Source organism: Mycetomoellerius zeteki, unplaced genomic scaffold (assembly GCF_001594055.1).
Source record: "Mycetomoellerius zeteki isolate Tzet28-1 unplaced genomic scaffold, Tzet1.0 scaffold285, whole genome shotgun sequence".
Lineage (NCBI taxonomy): Eukaryota > Metazoa > Arthropoda > Insecta > Hymenoptera > Formicidae > Mycetomoellerius > Mycetomoellerius zeteki.
The window spans coordinates 240,546-268,225 of record NW_017257266.1 but is presented as its reverse complement, the minus strand read 5'-3'; the positions used below and the strand labels follow the sequence as shown (position 1 = coordinate 268,225).

General features: G+C 36.8%; 1 protein-coding gene across 6 annotated transcripts in view; it reads right to left on the bottom strand.

Moving 5' to 3' along the window:
- The window catches only part of Fas1 (fasciclin 1 Fas1 domain-containing), a 379,369-nt gene that overhangs the window by 213,811 nt on the left and 137,878 nt on the right, over nt 1-27,680 (bottom strand). The gene's annotated exons all lie outside the window — the stretch shown is intronic.

Sequence of the window (27,680 nt, the reverse complement as noted above, 5' to 3'; positions counted from 1 at the left end):
AAATTGCTGTCAAGATACGCGCTTCTCAAACACCTATTCCACGTTTCCACGTCGCAACAGTCCCGCGCAACTGCTAATTGTAAACCGGGCGAATAACTATTATTCCAGTAAGTGGTACGCTAGAACTTTCTGCATTAACGATCCACCGACGCTGAGCGGCTATAGTTGCTGCGTTTCAATGCATCGGTTTCAGCGTCACGGTTTCCGCAATCAAAAAACTTCGCCATTAGCAAAATCGATCTGCTTCGAATCTATAGCGAAGTTACTCGCGTGAGGACCAATTGTGAGTAACGTTACTACGAAAATTAAAGATCATATAAACGGGGACCCATTTAATGCAGGTGCTGATTTAGTTCACGCAATATTATACTTGCAAAATCTCCACAAGGATGCTAAAAATTCAAAGGAGTCACATGTTCAAGCAGTCTACTTTTACGTCTAATTTTACGTTACATTATTACAGTTAATTAAAGTCACAGACATAATAGGTATAGATTGCTCATTTCCTGATCTTGTATCTGTGTTCCGTTAGAAAGAATTGAATATATCAACCTCTCTCTTCAACTTTGTCAGTATTTCTCTTCGGGTACAGTCAAAGTCTCACTACAAATGCTTTGAAGCATTATTTGATTGACCAATCAGAACAAAGAGTTTTATGAATTAGTCAATCAAAGAATGCTTCTCTCTCTCTCTCTCTCTCTCTCTCTCTCTCAGCATTTAGCGTTATGTTGCCTTCAACTCGATATTTTAGAGAGAGAGAGAGAGAGAGAGAGAGAGAGAGAGAGAGAGAGAGAGAGAGAGAAATCGTCATTTGTTGAGTGCTTTAGGAAAGCATCCTTTCAAGCTAAACAAAATTGATAAAGTAAACTCGATCCAAGAAATTGGAACGAAATTAATAGTAAAAAAAGAAAATAATAATAAGGATTGAAAAGCACTGCAAAATAATAAAAAAAACACGGATATCTATAAATAACGAAAGTCAAATAATACAGAAGTATATTAGTGCAAAAATAAAAAGAAAATAATATATATATATATATAATAATATAATTACGAAACTCAAAAGCACAAAAGAAAGAAAGATAGAGAAAGAGCGATTTGATTCAAGTTACTTCTTTCCAAAGCGATAGTGACAACCTCGGAAGAATGCATAGTCTATTCTTACTCTCTAAATTTCTTAGAGTGAAATCTCACTCTAAGAGAATGAAAATACCATTTTTAGATAAGTAAAAATATTCCACTTCTTAAAAAAGAATGACAATTTTCACTTTTTTCACTTCTTCTTTGAAGTAAAATTTTACTAAAAAAGAGCGAAAATTGTTACTTTTTTCCAAGAAGTGAAATAACTCTTCTCCAAAAATGGTGGTATTTTCATTGTGTCTTAGAATGAGATTTTACTCCAAAAGAAATTTAGAGAAAGAGAGAGAGAGAGTATATATTGTGTCTATGATAATTAAAGTATGATTAAAATATGAAAGGAGCATAACATGGCGTTTATTCTGCATACGATTAGAAATGAGTTCAATTCTGCGGCACGATCTTAAATAACAGTCGTAAATTTTCAATTTTCCGAGAAAATCGTCCGAGATAATCGCATTTCACGAGAGTTTGACTAGCGGGGCGTACACGCGCGTGGACGGCAGCTCATATTTCATCGGTGCGCACTGCAAACGTGATTGAAGATGAATAAAAAATGACACGACGCGCGAGAGCGAATGATCGCGTGCCGTCGCTGCAGCGTGCATTTTTGTGTGAGAAGAGAAAAAAAATGCACGACGTTATGTATTCCGGATAATCGCTATCTCGTTTTTATCGAATTAGTTGCACGAGTTCGTATTTCATGTGGCGTGCGTACCGCGTGGCCTTTTTCCAACAATTTTTTACTCCCCTCCGAATGCCGATTTTTTTTACGGACTTTTAGCATTTGTTTATTTGAAGCTCCGCTATATGCTACGTCATGTACGCGACAACATTGAAAGAGTGCACGTTCCGTATATTTATGCAATAAAAGGCTATAACAAATTTTTCTAATTTAGTTGTTATATCAACGGAATCTTTTTTATCTTCTAAAGATTTGCTCGCGAAACATAAAAGGATATTTTTATCGTCTAAAAATTGAGCATTAGAAATTCATTACGTCTCTGTGCCGATCTATATATATTTTTTTAGCTTTAATAAATTTTCTTTAGCTCTCTTTAATAAATTTCATATTATTTATTTACATGAACGTGAAAATAGACTAATGCATAATAAATGTATATTTATTATGGATTAATTTGTTACAAAATAATTGAAGATACCTTGCGCATCTCTTTCTCTCTCTCTCTCTCTCTCCTCTCTCTAAAAAATTATTATTAGCGTATATTAAAAATTTAAATATTCGAATTTAATTTTTGTATCCTATTTCTGTAATTACTTTTTATAATTAAATACTATTTTTATTTTGTTATTCCATACGGTTTTTAATTAACAGTCCTTATTTACAGTCCTAATTAAATAAATACTTTTACATTTGTCTTCTTTTTTTCTAAATAAATTACCGATTTTGTTATCAGACAATTTTCAGTGTTAGAGGATATACTAGAAGAGATACTTGCTACGTAATATATACCTGCTTGGGGAATATATCTACAGTAAGTTCGTTACTGAAACTTGTACGTAACATTCCGTGCGTTTGCGTGGCAAACACATTTCATATTTCGCTTAGGGCACAGTCTTAAATAATGCGCGATGTTCTAAAGCACATTCGTAACATTGCATTCTGGACGTTGAAAAATCTTGCGAAATAATCGCGAAGTACGATCGGTGCAACTGTCGGGAAGCGCGCAGAAAGAAGTAGATCATATATTTCATCACACGCAATGAACGTATTTAACGTGACAAATTGCTGCTGTATCGTACATCCGCGATCAGAATTTTCCATATGTAATGGACCATGAATTAGGTGTGACAGTCATATTTCACTACCAATGCAGTCAAATCGGGGGATAATTAATACGAGACTGCGCGCGTAAACGAAAAACTGGACAATTAAACGAAATGCTTCTATAAATTTCCAAATTAACACCGACGTCATTTTCACGAGCGTGTGGGAAAAAAAGCAGGGGCTCCGGCATATTTACATTTATGCCGAGCATTTATGCATCACACCAGTATTGTTCCATTTTTCAATAAAAACGTGCGAGAGAATTAATAAAGGGTATTATTAATGTTACGAGGTACGAGATTCTCAAATAAACAAGCTTTTGACGCAACATATAAATAGGCTGCGGGTGCAGTGGACTGTATATGAGTAACACAGTGTAATATGCATATCTGGAAAATATGTTCCGCATCGCAAATGTAGATTTAACCTCGATAATTCTTGAACGATCGCTCAACAAATTAAGTGAGCTAATATTATGCGACAGCGATATGTACGATCGTAATGCGCTCGATAATGTACTTTTAACAAGAGAATATTCTTGTTTCTTTTTTAGACATATTGAAATGTATATTTAAATAATACATTTAAAGATACTCTATCTCCATGCGATACTTTATCAATACATTCCGGAGATTAATTCCTTAATTTCTTGTAAGCCATCGCATATCAAATCTCTATTTGTCATTATTTACGCGAAAACAGCATCGAGTAGTTTACTTTGTCACAATTAATTAATAAATATATGGACGGACTGACTATGAAAGATTAGCATAAAAAATAAACGTGTTATAAAAATAAATGCAATTAATAATTGTTTTATCACATTTCTTCTAAATAAATTGATTTAAATAACTTGCATAACTGTAAAATATTTCCTGTATTTTTATTTATATATATATTTATTTATGTGGTTACAACACATGCGGATTGAAAAAATCTTTAGGTATTTCTCATTTATACAACATTTAATCTTAGAAAGTTACACGCTCAAGTACACTGTTAAATCTATAGTATCAAATTTAACCTAACGTAACACTATAGATTTAACAGTGTACTGCTTAATTAAAATTTTTTAGCATGTTTCACTTACTTTACATACAGACATTAATTTGTTGTTCTATTACAAATAGCTGTTTACACATAAAGATATAAAATATCGAAAGACTTTCATTGATCTCCATTCATCCGTCTATGAGATACGAATACTACGAGGAAAAATAAAATTATAAATAGAAATTTTATATTTTGTGACAAATTTTTCATTTATTATTCTCCTTTTTTTCTTTTATTCGTATTTGAATGTTAAATCGATTTATTTAAGAACTAAACTAAATAATTTACTTAATTAATTCGATAATAAAATTTATTTCTCTGTTTTAATTACGTTCTAAAAATCTTGCCTGTATATACTTGGCAACAAGTCTGGAGACACGGTAGTGTCTCGGCGCTAAGTCAAGCGCAGCAACACTGCCGTGCCTTCTTTACGCGAGCCAGCGAGTTGCGGGGGATTGAGATTATCGGATCTCAATAACGGCTGAACTAATCAAGTTCTATATATGCTCAATCGATAGCTACCGCTCGGATTGTATAATAAAAGTGTTTTTATTTTTTTTTCACGTGCTCTACGAGCGTTTTTTTTTTTATTTACTGTACAGTGTCAAATTGACACGATATAGTGTCAAATTTAACTATCATTTTGGTAAAAAATAACGATATATTTAGTAGGAGCAGTGGCGACTCATGTTAGGTTAAATTTGACACTAGATTTAACAGTGTATGGTCAACGCGATGTTACAAATGCTCTAAAGCGTTTTTTTTACTGTCTCTTACACTAAAAAGATGATAATATCTTTATTCGAAATTTAAAGACACAAATTATTTTTGTTTTAAAATTACTATTTGATTACTTTTTATCAGATTTAAATTTCTTATAAATTTATAATAATAATTTATAAATTTATGAGCGGATTATACACCGTTGGTAATAATTATTCTATTGCGTAATATGACACCAAAATGTGTTAGTAACCAAATCGGTCAATAATGCATAGTTAACAATATACTGTATATTGTATTCTATAAATTTGTATGTGTGTATTTTCTTGTACAATGGCTGAATAGACGGTTATACATGCTCTGAGCTTAAACATTTGCGCTAAACATCTGTCCATCTATATTAAGGCAATGGTATATTATATCTTGTGGTATATTATATCTTATTGTAATATATACAGAGATCCATTACCTTGAATAAAAGATAATTCAATCACTCACCAATACGACGTGCAGAGTTGTGGATTATGTTGCAACTAATATCGATCTGCAAAATGCAAATATATAATCCATATTATATAGCGGAAAGTTGCCGAATGCGTATCACTTAACCTCCCTATATAATATTATATATAATTCACATATTTAGCGCGCAAAATAATTGATGCGTGAAAGTTCAATTATTGAATTCTTTAATAAAATAATTATAATCCGTAAGATAATTCCATGTAAAGGGCTTTTATAAAATAATTTGGATTTAATTATACATCATTCAAATAAAAATAAATTATTTTAATTCTACAAATATAAGAAATAATATATATATAAATAATGAATTACTTACCTCGTGGTTTCTCTCCCATTGTTCGATGCTTCCCAAGCCACTTCACAGATTCCTCGTGGTTGCACATACACAGCATTACACTCGCGAAAACGTGGTTACGATCGTACATGAATCTATTATTGACATACGATGGTTGCGCGCGACATTGCACGGCACTCCCGAAATTAAAACTAATTAAACTTCGAATTCCCGTACAATTATCGGTGAAACTTACATGCACGTCAATTCGTAGCTACGCAGTGTTTTAAGCATATTATTGTAACTACGTTACAATAGAAAAGTATTGTTAATATACGATTAATAAATTACATAACTTTTTTCTACTTGTATTTATTCAGGTCGATGATTCATGTGGTACTCTCTGCGCTCTCAAATTTCAAAAACGATAATGGACAAATTACATTTAAAAATCAAAAAATAGGAAGCGCATTGCCAGATATATTAATATTTAAGTCTCGTTCAAGAAATGATTAATTTCGCCAATGAATATCATAGCAAGATAATTTGTAATTAGCTTTACTATCGCTTCGATTCTGAATTTAAATGAATAAATGACGTGAAATATTTTCACTAGCTGTCATCTCGATATAAGTCTATAAATGATAAATAATTAAGAACTATAATTACGGATGTAAATGATTGTTAGGCAATCATAAGTTATAAATAAATTAATAATAAATTCAGAGTCGAGACCCGTTATCGTTACTTAGAAAGTAACGATTTGTTATTTTTATCGTTACTTTTTTGTAATGTTAAAGTAAGATATTAGATTAAAAAATTACATTATTTGCATGATAATCAATATTAATTGTAACAATCAATATTAAAACTTAAAACTCTAATTTATATAGCAAGCTTAAAACTTTAGTTTTTATATAACAAACTTTTCTTGTTAAATTTATCTGATAAATCTTCTAGAATTTTTCATACTAATATTTTTATTTTTTAATATATACTTATCTTTAGGAATTTAGATTGTAATTTACAAATGTGTAGATTTTATCAAAAATTTTTATTAAACATTGTTTTTAAACATTAATTATCTTTAAAAATGCATTTCAGCTACTGAATCAGAAAATTTATAGTTCACGTTACAAATTTTTAGTATTTGCAGTGACTATCGGAATGAAGCCTAAGGTATAAAATATAAAACATATTTTAATATTAAAAAATTTCTATTTTAATAAAATATTTCTAGCCAAATTAAAAATAATGCGATCTATATTAAATAAATATAAAGATGATAAGGAATTAAAGTAATGGTTGAATACGTTATTATTACTGTACAGATGTAACGACATTACTATTACAGACAGAGAAAAGGAACAATCATTACCGAAGAAAAGTAACGGTAATGGTAACGGCGTTACAAGTTACTATTATCCTGAAATTCCTTTTCAATCCTGAAATTATAATTAAAGAGAAGAATTGCGTTTATAGTAACGAGACTACGTCTCAAAAGATAATGCGAAGATATCCGGAGAGGTGCAGCACGTGCCTGTGTCGGCTCGAATGTGTGCGCGATTAATATAGAGCAACGACTTTGTGCGGACAACGGCCCGCTGCGTATGTTACCACACAAAACCGAGATTGCGCGCCAGCCGATTGTTATCTCGTTTTGAAATATTCAGCGTTTCATAATTTGCTTATCATTTTCCGATTGAGAGCATGATAACGTATTTGTCGAATCGGGTGATATGTTTAGATTTAAAATCCGATATAGGCACTTCTATAGATATTCCATATCATAGAATCTGTAAAAATAATATTTTGTACAGAGTACACTGCAAATCCAAGTGTGTAAAAACAACTTCAATATGTAGTGTCCGTACAAAAAACACACTATGCATACAAATATGAATTTACACATGTAGTATTTACACATGTAGTAGTTTAAACATGTAGTATAGTATCATTATTACACAGAAAATTAAATAACACACATATACTAAAGTCGTACATTTTATATTGGTAATGTAACAGAATACATGTATATAGAATCTATAGAATATCCTGTTTGTTAGCATCACACGCATGTAAATTAACTAAGCAATGGTAATCAATATCACCTGAGTTGCGAAAATCAATACGTGACAAATTAGACATATGTAAATGTAATTACAAGCTCGATTGTGCGTGAAGTTTACGTCATATCATTGGCCAATTTTAAACGTTTATTAACTCGAAACATATTGCATTTACGATAATTTGGTGTTACATTTGTCGACATAATTTCAGAAATATTAATTTCTAGAATATGTGTCATATTAAAGTATTGTACAATATGGATTTTTATATGTAAAAAAATTCATAAATAAAAGGTATAGAATTTCGAAAATATGCAATTTATAATTTAAGACCCATATGGTTTTCTTTTTCAAACTTCGATTTACCCTGCAATATGAACATGATACAATATCTCCATCTCCCATTTCTGGCAATCTCTCCTGCATACAGAAATATCGTTGGCACGAATACCAGCGTCGAATGCGAGCTTCGATAAATTTCGTCGCTACGAGATACGCGTTTACCGCAAAAAAAGCTGGAAATAATACGAAGGAGACCAACCACGCGCCATCGCCAAATTGCAAATTCAGTTACGTATGCACGTCGAAAATTGTTTTTACCACGTGGCTTGTATTGCGCACAACGAAATGTTACACACGTAATCGTATATTGTGTCTAGCAAAAGAGAGATAGACAGGGGGGGAGAGAGAGAGAGAGAAGCCGTCTGGATTTGAAAATTATACGAGTAGGGTCGCACTCGTTTCGCCACGGGGTGGCTCGTTGCATACGCAAGTGGAAAAAAAATCGCATTCTCGGGCCCGCGGGACGTCCGCTTTATTTGATGGCGACGACCAAAAGGTACCGAAATTATCTCGGGAACGAATACCTTGCGTCACCTACTTTTAATCTCAGCCTGCATGAACACTACGTAATCTTTTTCTCGATAATTATGTCTCGATGAGGTAACTTGTACGTCCTACATTTATTGCATTCGCGATGCAATTTCTCATGCAGCCTTAAGAGGATATCTGCGATCCGCTTATTTATTCCGTTAGCCGCATAATTATTTTTTTCAGAATTTAATTTGTGGAATCAATCAGATTCTCGCAAAGGCGAATTATTTTTACCCGAGTGCCGCAAAGTGTCATCTCTGTATAGATTTTGTAAAATGTTCGATGGTGCTTAAATATCCGATTTTATTCTCTTTTGTTTCGTGTGCTGGATAAAAGAGGACCAAAATTTTTAAACATACTGATTAATCGCGTTTAAAGATAGAATGTAATCTCGAATATCCACGAATTTCAGTCTCGCGCACGAAACGATCGAACATTCGCCCACCTGTAGAGTCGTTTTTGCACGACACTCACAAATTTCTTACGTTCATTGGATCACGTACGAATTTGCAGTGGCACAACATGTTTTAACGATAGCACTATGCATATCACTACGATCAGAGTTGCATTATGTGCTTAAAATGTGCGATTTGTCGTCATGAATCCATCGGCAGCAAACTTTAATAACATACGTTTGCGTAATGAACATTGGAAGAACAATTGCTTAAGTATCTAAAAATTTAATTAGATCTGAAAATAATCGTGTTGAACCATCCAAAATAATTACGTAGGGGGGTTCAAGCATGACGATAATTCTGCAAAAGTTTGACATTTTAGCAGCCAATTTAAGCGTAATTATTTTAATAGTCCACTAAAATTATTTTCAGATCTGTATTATTAGCTAAAGTTTTAAGTACTTCAGCAAAATCGTTATTTCCGTGCGTAAAATGATATGCCAATTTATTCGCGAAAATAAACAGTACAGAGAAATGAGATATGAAAAAGGAGATATAAAAATTAAGAGACGCGAAATAAAATCGGCTCAACGTGATTCTATCTCGATACTCCCACTGACAAAAATTTCCTCCCAAATCGTTCGAATTGCAAAACACACGCATACACAGGTACAGGAATTCTTCGTGAACGCATCAGATAATCTACGCCGCGAGCGTTTATCACGGACGACACGAGATTTTCGAGGGGATTAATACGATTTCGCGGTAATTGGAAGCGCGAGCGTACCGGACGGAATTACATTCCTACTATGGTCGAGACCATACATGGAACACGAAACATTGGACCATGAAACCCGAAGGCGTTAACCCGAGAGTTTCACCGTATAAATAGTATTCCAAACGCGTCGCGTTAATTATCGGAAAGGATAAGCCACTGCGTTGCGGAGAATGGAGTTTACCACCGTCGGATAAATCGCGAACACGTGGCGGTCCGGGAATCGAAGATATTTCCCGATAGCTTGTGAATGGCGATCCAATATGCTATCGTTGAACTTACTCTATAAGTTGCCAAGTCAGACTGAATAAAAAACCTTAAACGATTTAAGAACCCAATAACTTTTGGAGAAAAAAACGTAATGCGAATATAACGCCGATTTCGCAATAATCTTTCCAGTGATTTTCGTGATATCTCTCGAGACTTTAAATGTAGATATGTATTATATAACAACGTTTTATACTTTATACTTTGTAATACTTTGTAACCAATATGCTATCGTTGAAGTTACTCTATAAAGTTGCCAAGTCAAACTGAATAAAAAAACCTTACGATTTAAGCATCCAATAACTTCAAAAGAAAAAGACATAATACGAATATAATAGCCGATTTCGTTATAATCTTTGACTTTCCAGTAATTTTCATGATATCTCTCGAGATTTAAAATGTAAATATATATATATATATATTACATGACAGCATTTTATACTTCATAACCTGAAAGACTGACGTTCGTATTACTCGAAATCCGGGTCGGTGAATCTTCTTAAGAGTGTAAAGAGATGGAGGCAAAAATTGAATCGCTTACCACCGCTATTAGTCATCGCTAACTCAACCATCGCGCGGCGGTTTAATATACCAGAGGATGGCAAAGTGACGAAGGGAGGCAAACAAATTAATATCTCGTCCTCATGGCGCTGTACCTGTCTTATCTTTTCCGCAACGGTACGGCCACCATCCCGATACTCCACGTCTCTTCCTCTCGCGACCCCATAACGGCTCCGCCGTCTCGAGTAATTTGCTAAGGGCTGAAACACCTGTCGACTCCGGCAACCTTCATCCACCCTGGAGCGCCTCTTTGGCATATTACTTTCCGTTTTATCCGACGAGACGAGAGCGAGCGCGTTTTCTCTTCCCTCGTCTGTAACAAGGGACGCTTAAAGCGTTTTAGTAAAGCGGACTCAATGACTACAGCTTGACGTCGCTCTCGTTCGCCAAAGTCCCCTAAAATCCGATTTGAAAATCACGGATTTGACAAGCGTAAACGTCAAAAGGGCGTTTCGCCGCTCTGTACGCCAAATTAATCCATCGCAACGTGGAATCGTCGTGTCCATCAATATCAAAAAGGACAAGCGGAATTACGGCTCGCTTCCTAGCGTATGAAATGTCGCTCTATATTCGAGCACCCCGATCGTTTGTCTCGCTCTCATCAATTATTCCGGCCGATGAATTTTACGCTCGTTAAACCGACACCCTTACGAACGATTCTCCCGGTGCTCAAGCACCATTAAAAAGTTCACACTGTCGACGGTGTCCCGTGGAGCGATCACTTATCGACACTTATGTCGACATCGTTCGTCGTTTCATTCGAGAAACGCGCGGACACAGCCATTCGACTCCTCGGGTTTAAGGCAGCGCACATTGCGAGACAAAGTTAACTGAAAGACTGTTCAGCGATCCCAAAACTTACGGTGGAATTAGAATTAAAAGACGAGTGTCCGAAAAGCTAAAGTTCCGAGACTGTAAGGACTTTCGTGTCTAAAAGCGTCTAAAAGTTTCTGCAATGAGAGAAGTAATGTTAAAGAGCGATTGCGAACTCGACGATTCAAGCATCCCGAAATTTAAGGCTTTCAATCTCCATAGAATTGAAGTATCCCACGCTACAAAGTTTAACGCAACTAACAGATCCAAGTGTCTGAGCATTGATGGACTACAAGGACTAAGAAAAAGAAAAATTGATTTCAATATTTTCATCCAGAATTTTCGGTTCGTTCTATTAGACGAAGAAGAGTGCAATTAAAACTTAAGAAAGGTGAGCGAGTAGCAGCAGCAAAGAGCGATCGCTTAATAACTTCGCGAAGGGAAGTTGCTTACAGGGACCTAGTGCGTCGTTTCGTAGGGCTCGCGCACCCAAACGACGACTTTTAATTCACTTCGCAATTTGTCTTTAATTAACTCTAAGTTCGTAATGCATATTAATCGGTTGATTTTAGCAGTTAGGTCACGTCCCGACATCTCACGAACTTGCGTCTTGTTCGATACGCGGTCGAGGATAATACTTTCGCACTTGAATAAGCTTATTTAAAAATCAACCAATAACTTATTATAGTAAATTCGAATTGGAAGCGCTCAGTGCGTATTAAAGTCGTCGTACACAAATTGACGCAAAGATAAATGTTTTATGTATTCTTAATGTACTTTAATTGTGCTATTAGATAAAATATATATTTTATAATTCAAAATATTTGCATTTCATTTTAACATTCAGATTAAATCAATATACAACGGCTTTAATGCACACGATTTTAATGCATCCAATTGATTTGCTATTAGTAATTGTTATACAGATGAAAACAAATACTAAATTTTAATAAATATTTATTTGAATATTCTAAGTAAATATTTACTCAATATAAGCATATATTTATCTGATACGAAAACTATTAATTTGATTTAACTATCTTTTTTGTATGGAGTAAATATATTTATTTACTGTAAATTTATGTTTAATTAGTACTATTCAAAGAAATATGTATTAAAATTTAATAATTTTTTTCGAGGATATCTATGTATCTTGTTTTGTAAATACTTTTCGTTTAATATCGTCAAAATAATAGAGCGAACATTTGAGAAAAATCCTTGGTTCCATATTCCATTTCAATTGACAGCTCGTCAAATATAATAAATTCTTAATAGGAAAAAAACAGTGGATCCGAGGTTTCACAGAAAACCGCGATCTCATTCGGTTGATATCCACAAACCAAATGCGACAGCAAGCTGTCCCGTTCGGTCGCGACCCTGATGTAACTAAACCAAAAGAATAACTCTAATTCGAAATTGTGTTTAAAGGCCGGCAAGAGAATCTACGGATTATTTCCAAGAGGGATAGTCAAACTGTGATCTGGACTGACGTGTCGTAGGCACGCGTGCGACACGGGGCTATCTGTACGAAATCTACGATGACCTCAGAGAGCACCGCGAGAGGGTTCACACCCTCGGGGACATGAATTACGAGACGAGGGATGATTTCTCTGACGTGCGATTAAAGCAACGGATATTCGCACATTTCGTGACGAGACTACTTCACTTGTTCTCAGACAATTGATGCTGTTCGATCAGTCTCTGGCTGAATCCGTCTCTCACTGAATTTTATTTATAATAACGTTGCCACGATGCACCAGAATAATTATAACATCCGGTCGCTTGTTGTAACATATCCCAGCAAAAATGCACCTAATGTTTCTTTATTAGACATCAATAGGAACATTGAGGTAAGAAATTTACGCGATGCATCTTTAAGACTATAAATCATCTGCATCAGTCTCTCAGAGTCATTAAGGGAGACAAGTTAGACGGCGTTCGATGCTTATGCTCGAATTCCGTAGCGATTGTTCCCAACAATTCACGTCAAGAGAAGGCAAGAGAATCGAACAAAGAAAGAGAAGGAGGGAAAGCTGGGCGATGGATGAAAGAACACGAAGCGAGAGTGAAAAGGACAGGAAGAGAATCTAGAGAGAGCGAGAGAAACGGATGTGCCAGCTTCCTTGGAAAGCCGGGGTTTCCCATAATTTCCCGAGGGTAAAGCCGTACGAACGTGCTGGTCTCGTCGTCGACGAACGTAGACTTCGTCGCCGGAGACGAGGCCGCTAATCTCTCGAGTTGCAGCGCGAGAAATCCAGACTGAGAAAGGGGGGAAATAGGAAACCACGCCGAGATGGACAGCAGGATCTGTGCGAGAGGCAAGGGGGAAGGAGGGTACTCTCGAGATACCGATAATTTCCACATAAAGCGTTCGAATAGCTCCAATTCTTACATCGACGACTGAGAGACGTCCTGGGAGACGCTTAGAATCAGAAATTTTTGGATTTTCAGGACACGTTCTGTCAGCATGTACGCGATCGTGAATATTTTTATGTCTTTATCCGCTAAGCGTATCAGCTGTTTTATCCTTGGAAGTTTATTCTTGGCTTCTTTTATATTCTTAGATATTCAGATTCTTGGATACCTACTAACGTAAAATAAATAATGTGATTTACTATTTTTTGGTTCAAGCTGGGATCAAATTTCGATCTTTTCAATATCGGATCATTTAGTGAAAATCCACGCCGTATTCCGGTTGCACGTCTCTTTCTCATTCCTTCGCGAGTTGCCCTTCATGATTTCCATTCCGCCCGAGTAACGACAAGCTCGAATTTCCAAGACGCGGCTGCATTTCCCGCGCCTAATTTAACTCTCAGCTGTGTTCCTCGACCTTCCGTACGATTTCCTTCGAATAGGAGAAACCAGCCTGCTCGCGACAGTTCGCCGGAGCAGAATAACCGCGGGCTTCGACCGTGTTAAGGCGGATACCGGATATGCTCGAGTCATCTGCCGCGAGTAAATTTCGCGACGTCCTCTCTTCTAACCGAGAGGACGAGGTCGACATGGTCGTGGCACAGCAGTCACAGATCCGCTTTTGCGGTTGATCGAGCTGTAGTACGGCAAGATAGCAAGATATTGGACTACGGCCAACGCAATTTTCGGGTTCTTATTCCTTACGCTGCTTTGACTCGGTGTAAACAACGAAACACGATCGTGAAGAACATACGTGACACCGAACAGCATGATCGAAGGTGTCGTTTACGCTATTCGGCGAAGAGAACAAAAGCACGTCTTGGATATTGAGTTTCGATAATCCGAAGATTTAAGACTCACGTGGTTTAGGAATCCAAGGATATACGATTTCAAAACTTTTTGGGGAAGGTGGATGACACCGGTAATTCTATCGAGAAGATGCGGTTGTTATAGCCAAGGAACGAAACGAATGACAATGGAATATCGAATTTGAAAAATTCAGACCTTCAAGAACAGTTTAATTATATACGAGAAACGTCAGTTACAGTAAAAAATGTTGGAATAATACATCTGATATGTCTTTAAATAATTTTTATCTCAAATACATGGCATCGTTGATTATTTTCTTGCAATACAATCAAATTAAAATAATAATATTCCCACCAAATTAAATTATAGATCTTCAATTTGATGCTACTAACGACTTAAAATTTGTGAAGAATTTATTATCTAATAATTCAAAAATTGTATTTAAAAAAAAGGAGCATAAAGATTGATGAAGTCAAGAGTCTAAGAATTAAAAATGTCACTTACAGATTCTGCAGAAGATCGTTAAGTTTAATGCGTCGTGTTTAAGAGTCTTGGAATAGAAGTAGTTGTAGAGTGAAAAATCCTACAACGTTCGTTTACATCTATACGGTACACGAAGCTTATCCCGTTCGGATAAGCCGAGCGAGATAGGTAATCTCGGTCAGGTCAAATTTTGAAATGGATTCCACGAGATCGGTTAGCGCCGCCTCAGCTTGTCGAGGCAGCCATCGCGAGTCTACGGAATCGCAGGAATTGCCTCGTCGGCTAAGCCCGTCGAGATTGCTTCCTGTTTCCCGGGCGACACGTACTTATTTCTCTCAAAAAAAAAAAAAAAAAAAAAAAAAAAAAAAAAAAAAAAATTCCAGAACGAGTGTCGCGATAAACCTCGACGAGTGGCAACGCCACGTGACTTCTGGAGCAGAAGAGGCGGAAAAGTAAAAGGGAGCAATTCGCAAGTCAGCGAGCAGTAGTTCAGGAATTTCTCGTATACTCTAGAATATTTAAATCCCGTGATTTCCAATCCTTGAATCGTTAGATTCTTGGATTCTTGTATCATGGATTTCTTGTAACTTCAGATCATTGCTTGTTCCGCTTGACACGTAAGCAATAAAGGTCGCTTTTCGCGAGACGGAAAAGCGCTCGTCTATCCAAAGAAGCGACGTGTAACTCACTAAATTCTTACGCAGTGAAAGAAATCCTGATATATTGGCTTTTGTCATAATGAAATCGCATTTTATAAAATATAGAAAATGGTAATATCGAGTCGGCGGGAAGCTTCTTCGGAAGTTGTCTCGATGGCCTTAAGTTCAATTGCGAAATAATGGCCGCACTGGTAACTGTATTAAAGGAATTATCAAGGAAAATAAGAATCACGATATTAAAAGCATGTTTGTACAAACAAGACATAACCGCAATCTTCCAGGTACCATTTTATCGCAATGTAAATGATTGAAAGGCATCAGAGATGAAGTAAGCCTATAATTCACAAGGTTTCAATTTAGGACTGTGTTTTAAGATCGACACTAGCATAACTAGCCCGGTTTGTTTGAACTGGAAATTATAAAATTTACAGAAAGATATTATTAGGTTCTGAGACCCGCTTTGATTGAATATGGCCTCTTCTCATTTTAATCCGTTCTATACAGAAACATTCGAGTTATTTATATAGTACATCTATCCTAAACCGATTAAATATGAATTTCGGTTCAAAATTTATCTTAGAAATTATAATTAGATACGTTGATTCTAATTCTGCTGATTCTGATTAAATATTATGGCTTTCGAATCAAGTATTAATATATAATATTTACACGTAACTCTGGAAAATGTTCGTCATGGTTCGCTTTGCAGCGACCACGTCTTCGTTGTCGCGGCGTATGAATTTCTATCGTGCATTACTCATATGAGTTAAGTGCTGTTTGAGTCGCGCTGAGATAAAAAGTTGCTCGTTCGCAAGGGGAAATCGGGCGACCAGTCTGGAAAAGCGCCAAATGCAGGCATTGTTTTACGACCGGAAATTCCCGTGGAAATTTCGCGGAACGATATCGTCTTGGATCCTGGAATCGTCGGATCCTCTAGATCTTCCGACCGCGACGTCGTGAATCTTCAGTCCTAGAGTTACTGCATTTTGAATATCCGAATAGGAAACGCGAAAATCACAGAATATAAAAATTAAAATCCTAAAAATTATCCTTATCTTAATTAAAGCATTCACGTAATCTCGAAGCCATAAATTACGTAATATGCGACGATTGTCATAAATCCTCTCACTTACTGTAGTAATAACTTATCGTTCGGACGTTCGAAATCATGAATTTTCCATTCTTCGTATATCATTGGATTAAAAAAAAAACAAGTACTTCTTTTATATTAAGTTCGTTTTTTATTGCTGCACTAGAACTTCCCCCTCATCTCCCTTTCGTCAAATATATATCTAGTTCACTTTACACCCAGAGAAAGATTTTTTTCATTCAAAGAAATGTTTCTTTGCTATACGGTTAAAGAAAAAATTTATTTGATTTGAAAATAATTTTTTTAAATTAAATAAAAAAATTTATTTGATTTGAAAAAATTATGTTCAAATCAAAGAAATTTTTTCTTTAACCGTATAGCAAAGAAATATATCTTTGAATCGAAGTACCCTTTCTCTGGGTGTAAGTACAAATAATGAATACTAATTCAGCTACAAAAGAAACAGATTTATAATTAGAAAATTTCTTTTTCACGCGTTGCGTTTGATCGTTATGAACGTCCGTCGCGCATTACGCACGTGGAATAAATTGAACGTATTGAACGTGCTCTCATATCGTACTTTGCGCCATTAAGCGGCCGCATAAAACGGAATCGCCGGAACCGTAAGTGTGCCACTGTGCCAGAGATGCGGTCGATATATCGCGCGGCGACGCAGCGAGGGGAGAGAATTTCATCGGGAATCTCGTCGCAACTTTATGGACGTCGTCGGACGACGATTGCAGGGATACGTCTCAAGTTTCGAACGATTCGCCGCGCCGTCGCGATGCGAGACGCTTGTATGGCAATTCGGATTTTCCACGAGACCATCGTGGCGCGACGGCCAAATAGCATCGCGGAAAAGCTCGTTATGTATCAGACCCTTTTTTTTTTAAATCCCCCGATTTGCGACGGAATGGATGCCGCCGCGTTTCACTGTACGTATCGTCGTACTCGTTATTTTTGCGAAACAGCACTTCGTTATTGTGCTCGGATGCATGTATCCACAATGTATCCAAGCTCTACATTCAGAAATATTGTCAGATATCGACGTGTGTTCCATGTTTCGAATGTATCAATATACGTATAGGGTATATAGATATATTTTTTACAAAATCTCTTCCCTTCTTTTCTGACAATTCCATGAAACTTTTTATTTTGCTGTATACGTATCCAAGACAGGAAATAACCGTGAAACGTAGAAGATACCGCGATAGGATCGGGGATCCAATTTCGAGATGCATCGTTTCGAGGATCTAAGCACCACCACGCGCGAATTATCCCGCTCGTAGAAGGCTTGAAAAGGAAGTTACCACGTAGAGCACCACCTTCCGGCCTCAGCCATCACGTAAATATCCGTATCCATTTACATCGTACCATTCCGACGATTTACACCGCCGTTTTCTCCCATCCAGCGCAACAATTATCGCCGGTCTAAATTACACGGCGAACCAAGATCGATCGGGCTATCCCGAGGCCGGCGTTCTCCACGTTCCCCACCATTCCGATGTGCACGGACGAGAAGCGCTGCCGCCTTTGCCACCGCGATATTTCGTTACGCGATATATCGTAGTATCCACGGATGCGGCTCGCTTAGATCTCATTGACCCCGTTCGATCTTGGGTCGCGATTAATCTGAGGGGCGGTCGACCGAGCCCTGGTTTTAAACGCGAACGAAACTAGGCCGGCGGTCGGAACCCCCGGTTATCTTCGGCATAGCACCTCTGCCTCGCGATTCGACTTGCAATTACCGCCCCGTCTGTTCCGTCTGCCGTCGATATACGGTTCGGTAATTGCCGGTTACATCGACCACAACGAACACTCCGTCGGAGCTGAAACATCGAGAGCCGTATCGCTGCCGCACGCGATCAGGTGGGCTCGAGTAGGCTTTACCTATGGTAAATGACTTCCTCGTGTTAACCTTGAATTTTTGGATATCTAGATCCCGAGGCTTTGAAATTACATATCGCTTGTTTCCTTGAACCTTTAGCCTTTTTCTTTTTTCTCTCTTTTGCAGGGGTTCTTTTCAATTCGTCGAGCAAAGATCGTGATGAAATAAAAAAATGCAGAGTATTCTATTATTTAGAGACTCTTTCATGTAAAAAAAAACGTTTTATAGCATATCATTAATGTAGCTGTAATATTTGAAGCGTGTGGCTGAAATAATAGACAGATTAATAGGAAAAGATTAACTTTTAAGTGAGTAGGTGGAGTGAATACAGCAGATATAATTTTTGTTGCCTCGATAATCTAATGGCTCGTACGGAATACAAGAGATCTGGATTCAACTCCCGGCCAAGGTAATATTTTTCGTAATAAATTTATTTTCAGTTTTTCAGCACATTAATATGATGCCTGATTGTGCATTAAAATTATTAAGAATCACTCGTTAATTAAATTTAATTCGTGATATTATTCCAGTAGTTTAATTGCTAAGTAATAATTTATAAGTTCGGAAAACCAATTCAGCGCGCAGCTTGAAGGACTACAAATATGGTATATATGCAAGTACATATATAGTATATATATAATTCACATTGAATTATTTAAGCATTAAAGATTTAGCTTCGACCGATAAGCTATTTAATTTCTGTTATTGATTGTGTTTCTCACCTAGTACGGTCTAAAATAAGATTCTTATTGTTTAGATATAATTTTCTTTAAAACCTTGTTCTGGAGAAGGAAAATAAACAGTATTGCCCAGATGTCTAAAAATCTTAACCTTCACAGAACAGGTAAACCATATATAATAGCGCTGAAACAATGTTGTATTTAGAAATAAGAAATACAATAAAAAATTATGAATTATAACAGATTTTATTTCAAGGAAAACTTTTTTAATAGATCCTCTCATCCTTTTGAGTTATTTTTACATTTTTCTATCTCCTACTGTTATAAATTTAACTACAGCATGATATAGTAGTAAAAAAATATAACTACAATAGTAATTCTTTTGGGCTATTTTAAACACTTCACCTACCAACTTATGTATTTTTGAACTACTTACCTACTTAAAGGTTAATACTAGACAGGTAATGATAGACAGATTACTAAATATATATATTGTAAAAAGTTAGGTAGCCAATAGACCTCTATTGTTTCACGAGATAACTGTATTACTCTCCCAAAACGCGTTATTCAATTAGTCTCGCGGGATTTTCGGCGATCAATGGGTTAATTAACTTAATAAAAGATAATTACACTAATGGTAAATGGCTGGCAAGGCGGCATGCATTCAACGACTTCGTGAATGTGTGGGACCATTCGAACAACATTGACAGGAAAGCTGTCCGTTGCTTTACCGCAGTGTTGACTATAGGCGAGTTTGGCGGTGAAGAGGAGGCGGTAACTAGGTTGCCGCAGAGTGACGTCACAATCGCTCCAACCTAACCCACTTGGAGTACGATGGCGTGGCCCATCTCGAAACCTCAGTATTGCGCAAATACTGCTCCAAAATTACGTTTCTCTATTAGGTACATCTAGCTCGTGAGGCACTTCACCGGAATTCTGATGCAGCTGACCTTGCAGTACCTGGCACTGTAAGGTATATCATGAAGAACGACTCGTTTTCGTGAGGGCAGATGAGAAATGAAATGAATAATCCAAGAACGCGCGAGAATCCGAGACTTCGCGAACTTATGCACTGGCATGTCCTACAATTCGAGGATTTTAGACTGCGAATGCGCCACAGGGCCGAGGCTTCAGCGACCCTGATCTTTTCTGATGCTCAACGGACACAGTTAAAGACTCGCATGGAGACTGCAAAGACCGAGGTCTCATTAAAAAAACATATATAAAATATCAATATTAAGTGAAGATCGATAAAGAAATGCTTAATCACAAATAAGCGAAGAATACTATATTCAATCAATACAGGTCTTAGTGTTTAATAATTTCCTTGTATGAATTCTTACAATTTTCAGTTCAAGCAAATTGCCCGTCGATTATTTGTTGGTCTTAAAATATAGTTCTAAACTGAAAATGAAGTATGTAATATCACAAATTAATCGACAAGCAATTTAATATTACTTTATGCTAATAATCATCTTTAAAACACTGTAGAGAATTTATTAATTTAGAGGTATAAAATATCGTAGAACGTGGAAATTAATAAAAACCTCCTTGATAATCGAGCAACATATCAAGCACACGTTCAGCTCGAGCGTTCACGCGACGGTTTCCGTAAGACCGATTTACGCACGCTCGTTATGCAACGAGAAAAAAAAAGACGAGATATTGTAAGCGCCATCATTATGGACGTCACGACGCCGCCCAGCCATATCCGGCGTAGCCGGCGGGGCAAACACAATTACGTTGGATAATACGCTGTGTAACGAGGTGACTGGAACTCGCATCGACGGCCTCGACCCGACCTATTGTTCCGGGTCTCTTCTGCTTGCCGTAGGATGTAGGTCAGCGCGACGGTTCGCGTGCGAGGCCGTAGTTCTTGAGAGGAGGGACTAATCGCGCCGACCGACCCCGGCCGCTGCCCTCCGTCCCTTCATGTGCAACTTCATCCCTTAACTTAACGACGATCTACCGCGAGCCTCGCCTCACCCCGTCTCAGTCTGGAGGCGAGCCGGCGTCTTAACGGGATGTTATCGTCGCGCTGACCAAGGATCCTTCATAGGTCGACGTACGGCACAAATCGCGGAACTATGTCCGGCATCAGGAAAATCCGTATAAGGGCGTCGAGTAATTTCCGCGGCACGCGATCGACCGGCCGTACTTCGCGCGAGCTCGAGTCTGATCCTCTCGACGGGGAAAATGTATGTTCCGTTAAATGTTTCCGGGGGAACCATTATTTACTTCCTAGTTAATTAAATTCGCCAAGAGGACATTGGGAATTAATATAAGAAAGTGTAATAAGCATATCAACTCTAATCCGCACTGAGAAAAATATATTAAATTTTAATAAATCATTTGTTTGAATAGCACCAACTAAATATTTACTAAATATACGTAATATATTTATTTGCTACAAGAACTAATTTGATTTAACAATTTTTTTAATGAGAAAATATTTATTTATTGTAAATATTTGGCAATATTCAAATAAATATTTATTAAAATTTAGTAAATTTTTTCCTTAGTACTATAAAGTGAATTACGGAAAGAATGGTTTTACTGAAGTATCTAAAAATTTCTAACTAAATTTTTTAGCTTAGAGATCTGAAAATAATTTTGTTGGACCATCAAAATAATTCCTACTCTCTAAAATAAACCTACTCTTTAAAATTTTTAGAGTAAAATCTCACTTTTAACAATTGCCACTCGTTTTCAACATTGGCTCATTATCACTTTTTGTCACTCTTCAGAATTAGATTCTATTCCAGAGATAGAGAGTAGGACGCTCAAAATAGTTGTTAGATTGTCAAAGCTTTTTCCAACATTATCATCATACTCGAATATCTATTTTGATCCAAAATTATTTTCCTGTCTGTATCTAAATTTTTAGATTTTAGACTTTAACAAAATCGTTCTTTATGTGTAGTGTGTGTAATATAAAAAATATAATATTATATATAAATCTTTCGAAACTTTATAATATTCTAACAATATAAATTTGTTTTAAAAAAAGACTTATTTTTCAATATTTTCGTGTAAAGGTGTATAGTTCGTTTAACGCTGTTTGACGATAAAAATATCAAAAGAAACGAACGTTTATCTCAGACGTTTATCGTTACTTTTCTATCGAGGATTGCTGCAGCGAATTTGTCGCACAATCGGCAACACTCGGATAACATACATCCGCAGCGAGTAGCAAAATAAATACGTGAAAATCCACCGGTAGCGCTTCGCCAGAGAGGCGAGGGATTTGTCGCCGGGGATTAAGCGAAATTTATAAAGTTCGCGTCGCACTAAATACCGTTATTAAGTCGCCTACGTCCTTCCGACCTCTACCGATCCTACCACGAGTTCAGAGTTGCCTTTCACTCCTGCGCACCGTTTCACCCTTTCAACTCGGCTGCCTTTCGAACGCCAGTAAACTGCGGATAAAGCGAAAGCAACTTGTTTCACCCTCCGTCACTTCTCCTCGTCCACTTGGTGCTCACTATCTTGATTCGTCGTGTCGCTAAAGGCGAAGCATCCCATCTTCGATGTTGACTGGGACTCGTTTCAGATAAATGCGAGTCTCTTGCGCGATCACGAAATTCATTTTCCGTAAAAATTTCAACGTAAAATTTCTCTCATTATAGAACATGGAAAAATTGATATAGATAATAATAAACAAATATTTAAAATATTAACTGAATTTTCTGGTGAAATTATTTTTAATATTTCTCCTTCGATTTAATTTTAATGCACTCGTCTGTTTCGCTCACGACTTCTTTGAATAACAATTATCGTAGTACTTTATAATGTTCCAAATATGAGTAGTGACTCTAGTGAAATTAGCGTATTTGCATAGATGTACAAGTATTTCTCTTTGATCGTAAGTCAAATAGTAATCACATAATACTAAATTAGTAATAATATTATCAACAGTCATTCTGGACATAAATAATTACAAGTTACGTGAAAAAGTCAATTAATGTCCGTTTCTATCAACGTAAAGTAACTTTAATCTCGGTTCAACTTACTCTTTATCTTTTTCTAATTCTTAGCACATGCCGGTCGTAAGTTCGAAAATCCATAAGTAAAGTAGTCGTAACTGTCGTAAGTAAAGGGATACCTATAATTTTGCTATCGCTGCTCCGCCGATAATAACTATATCGTTCTTTTAATCTTTTTTCCTCATATTAATCGCGCTCTTAACTTTCGAAAAAAAATTACTCTGTGCCTAGAAAAATTACGCGACACAGTTTAACGAGCCAGAGCTTATCGCCAGCATTGGCGAAGGGAGCGTGCGTTGAGACCGCGAAAGACCGATACGCCACGGCGGTCTCGTCGACCGTATTAATTAGACGCGCGATACATATCGTCCGAGGTGTTGAACCCTTGTCAAGTGACAACCCTCTGGCTCCGGCTCGCCGACGGGCTTAGGTCGTGTTAACACGCGAGAGAACGGCGGGACGCGCGTCGTCGCTCCTAGGAAGGAAGGCGCCAGGCTGTAACGCAAAGTCACGCGCGGTGTGTGTCAATTCGGCGCAGTCGATGCACGCCGTTGGCTGCACCGAATGCGGCCGTGCGCGGACCATTACACGCTATAATACAGTCGGGCCACAATGTGAGATATCGTGCGAAATTGTACGCGACTACGTTGGCCGCCATCGTCGCGGCGTGTAGCATGGCCATTAAGCTACCGGACGCGCTCCGCGATCGCGACATGTCGATAGATCATATCCCTCGTATGATTTCTCCTCTCTCTCCCTTTCCATTGTGCCTCGTGTCGACTTCGGTTCGTTGCACAACTTCGTTATTCGATTAATATCACTCGCAATAAAGAATCCATCGAAATCCGTGCTGAGTAAGAGTTCTTGGATCTGGGAAAAAAAAACTCTTTCAATTTAATTAAAAAAAATTTTAAAGAATTGTAGATGGTAGAAATGCACGGTTCTGAAAATTCCAAAATATGACAGCATTCGGAGACTCAAGATCCCGAAATCAATACGTCCTAATCCGCGCATTGAAAGAACTGAGAATCCGCTGATCCACAACTTCTTTAATCCCGCTAACGTAGAGGAAGGATCAAGAGCTTTGCCAAGTACCGGGTGGCTCAATTTGATGTGCAAAACGTAAGAAGACTCTTTTAATATTCTAACCTAATGAATCTCGCCGCCGTAAGAAACTTCGTGCACTCTCGATCGAGATCACAAGATACGATCGCTTCCTACCATTTACATGTCGGAACGCCAACATTCGATGCGACGAAAGATGGAGTCGAGCAAGCACTCCCAAGGCCCTCGCAGCGTGTCTTGGAATTACCACCTGCACTTCCTGTTTTCCGTTTGAACCAACGGAGGTGAGTGCTTTCTACTTCGTTACCTCGTACAATCAAGTGCGAGAGCAAACGCCCGTTGGTGCACCGTGAGGTAACTGCGACCATCGCACGTCACGGCGTTCTCCATTTTACCCCCTCCCTCCACTCCTTCTTCTCAAGACCCGTCGTCCATTCCACCGGCAAATTTCCGTTCCAATTTACTGGGACATCGTCTCCGGCAGACGATGCCCCGCAAGAACGGCCGTTCCTTCTCCGCGACAGAAATGGATACTTGAGTCTTTCGATCTTTCGTCAGAACCCTTGCTCTCTGAGAACGATTACGTGAACAATTTCGTCTTCACTCGATTGTCTTCAAAAAGAGCACACTTTTCATTTCTAATTAGATGTTATTTCCTCGCAGCTCTCGCTCCAGCGAATATAAAAATCTAACGAATAAACTTGGAAATATTACATAATTACTCAATAGATATTTGAAAGAGAAATGTTAGAATTAATTATAATTTCAATCCTGTCGATTACATCAACGATTAAGAGCAATTAAATTACTATTGAATATAAAGAATACATTTTACTTTACACTGTTAAATTCATAATGTCAAATTATGCCCAATTTAAATTATTTTTAATCACTTTTGTAGATCGCTACTGCCCTTATTTGATATTCGTTAATTTAATTAAAACAATAGTTAAAAATGTTTTCAATGTAATTCAAATTTAGTTTGTTTACTAACGGCATATATTAATACGGATGTATTTACTTTGAAACTGACTGCAGAAATGGATTGATTTATATTTGACACACATGAAAGTTAAAAATAACAAAATATTAACTCAAGAAATTGGGTTATTATTGCTTTTTTAAACTAACAACAAAGATAGATTAATTTGACACATATAGAAGTTAAAAATAACAAAACGTTATTTAACTCAAAGAATTGGGTTACCATTGTTCCTTCAATTTTTAACAGTGCTTGTAGTATATTCAGTTAAAGATGCCAGGAATAAATATATTCTGAAATGTCTCTTCGTTTTAAGAACCGATTCATTAAAATTATACACGCATTTACAGATAATTTGAGATAAAAGATGCAAATAACCTTCCGGTCCAACTTGGTTTAAAATAATAATTATAGATCTGTGAATATCCGAAGCATGATATTATCTTCATTATTCATCTGAGGCAGAGAATTTTCCGTGAGATTGTTTGGTGAGATTATTTTTAATATTCTTTCCTCGATTCTTTAATGATCCTTGCAATGGAATATGAAGTATCGAAAAAGTGGAAACGTCTACAAGCTAGTTTGAGCGATACGCTGCCGGCAACGTTCTCGAAGCGCTCGTGACGAAATTTATTCATAGCTGCAGCTCACCATCTCATTCGTTTCGTTCGCGATTAGTTCGCTCCCTTACCGCTTCCCTTTTTTCAGCGTCGATGTCCCGAGGGGTGACTAAATAATAAACGGGGCAGAACGACGCTCGCGGAAGGCGACGCGTCGTATGGCATCGCTACAAGACGAAATGAGAAGGAATTATGAATGGATGACGATGGTGCTTCTAAGTAATCTTTTCTGATGCTCACGGAAGTGTAGGGCGCTTTAAGCAGCGTTCTAAAATGGTGCTCGCTTGCAACTCCGGATCTATCATCCGCCGGGATAATAATCCTTGATGCAACTGCGTTCTCGAGAGACCTATCGTTGACAGGAGACGCTGCTAAATGCATCACTGTACGCATAATGCATGATAAATGTCAAGGAGTCGCGTAACTTCTATCAACTTACATAATATACCTCAAGTTTATCGTTTGTCAGATTGTTGATTCTAAAAATTTAGACACTTATACCCGTTCTATCAATGTGGCATTAATCTTTAAACTTACATATTGTTTTTTATTATATAATTGCTAATTTGGTTTTTAATATTCGTGGAACTCAGATTATTTTTACTTATATCGCAAAATACAACTACGAAGTTATGATTAATTTTAATCTCGGCTCAATTTACTTCTCGTCTTTTTCTAATTTTTAGAGCTAGATAAAGATAAAGAGTAAGTTGGACTAAGATTAAAGTTAATCTACATTGTCAGAAACGAACATTAATTTTTAAACTAGCGCGCTGTTTTTCATTACATGATTGCTAATTTGAACTTTAATAGTCGTGAAAATCAGATTATTTTTCACTTATGTCACAAAATACGAACTGCAAAGTTATAATTAAACAAATATATACTCTAAATGAGAGCAGTGATGTTTGAACAGCATTCATTAATTTAAAAGCGTAGACGATATTTATTCGTGATACACCAGCAATATTTGCATTGTAGCATATAACTAATATTTGCACGTTTAAATTACCTGTGTATTGTGTAATTTTTTGCTCGTACAGTTCGCTGTATGCTACTTAAGGCCCCAGACAGCTGACGCGAACAGTAAAGGCAGCTTCAAGATGTCGTAAAAGATGCGGCTCATAAAAATCCTTGATCCGCACTGATCCATAAGGTCTATGACCTTTCTGGATCTGCCGAGTTCGCGTAAAAAGGGTACACAGTTTTCGGCAGTCATCAACCAAGATATTTGTTTCAAGCAAAAGAGATGTAAAAGGAGTACGAAAATAGAATTTTATCATAGAACTTTACAAGCCGCAAAATACGACTATCAATAGAGGTTTTCAATTCCTGAAGAAAATCATGAGTTTGATTACAGGTTATGTTAAAAAAGAATAAATTTTTTTGTAACATTTTGAATATTTTTTTAATAAAACTGATCATTTTCGTAGGGATTTAATTTTCGTTGAGATTTAATTTCTGCAATACTAGAGAAAATCTAAATATATTTAAAGTACAAAAACATGTCTTCTTTGTCTCTTGAAAGCAGGAAACAAAAAATTTTATCAATTTTTTTCAATTGTCAACAGAAGTATGCTTCATTAGGATAATTTACGTTCGAAATGTAACCAGTTTTTTAGGGTAATTTGCGTTTGAAATGTAATCATTTCTTGTAAATTGTTTATTCAACATTGAAAATGATTCAGTAAGTGGTCGAAATGTCTGTTTGAATGATTAAATAGATTATTATATTATAATAGTAATTAATA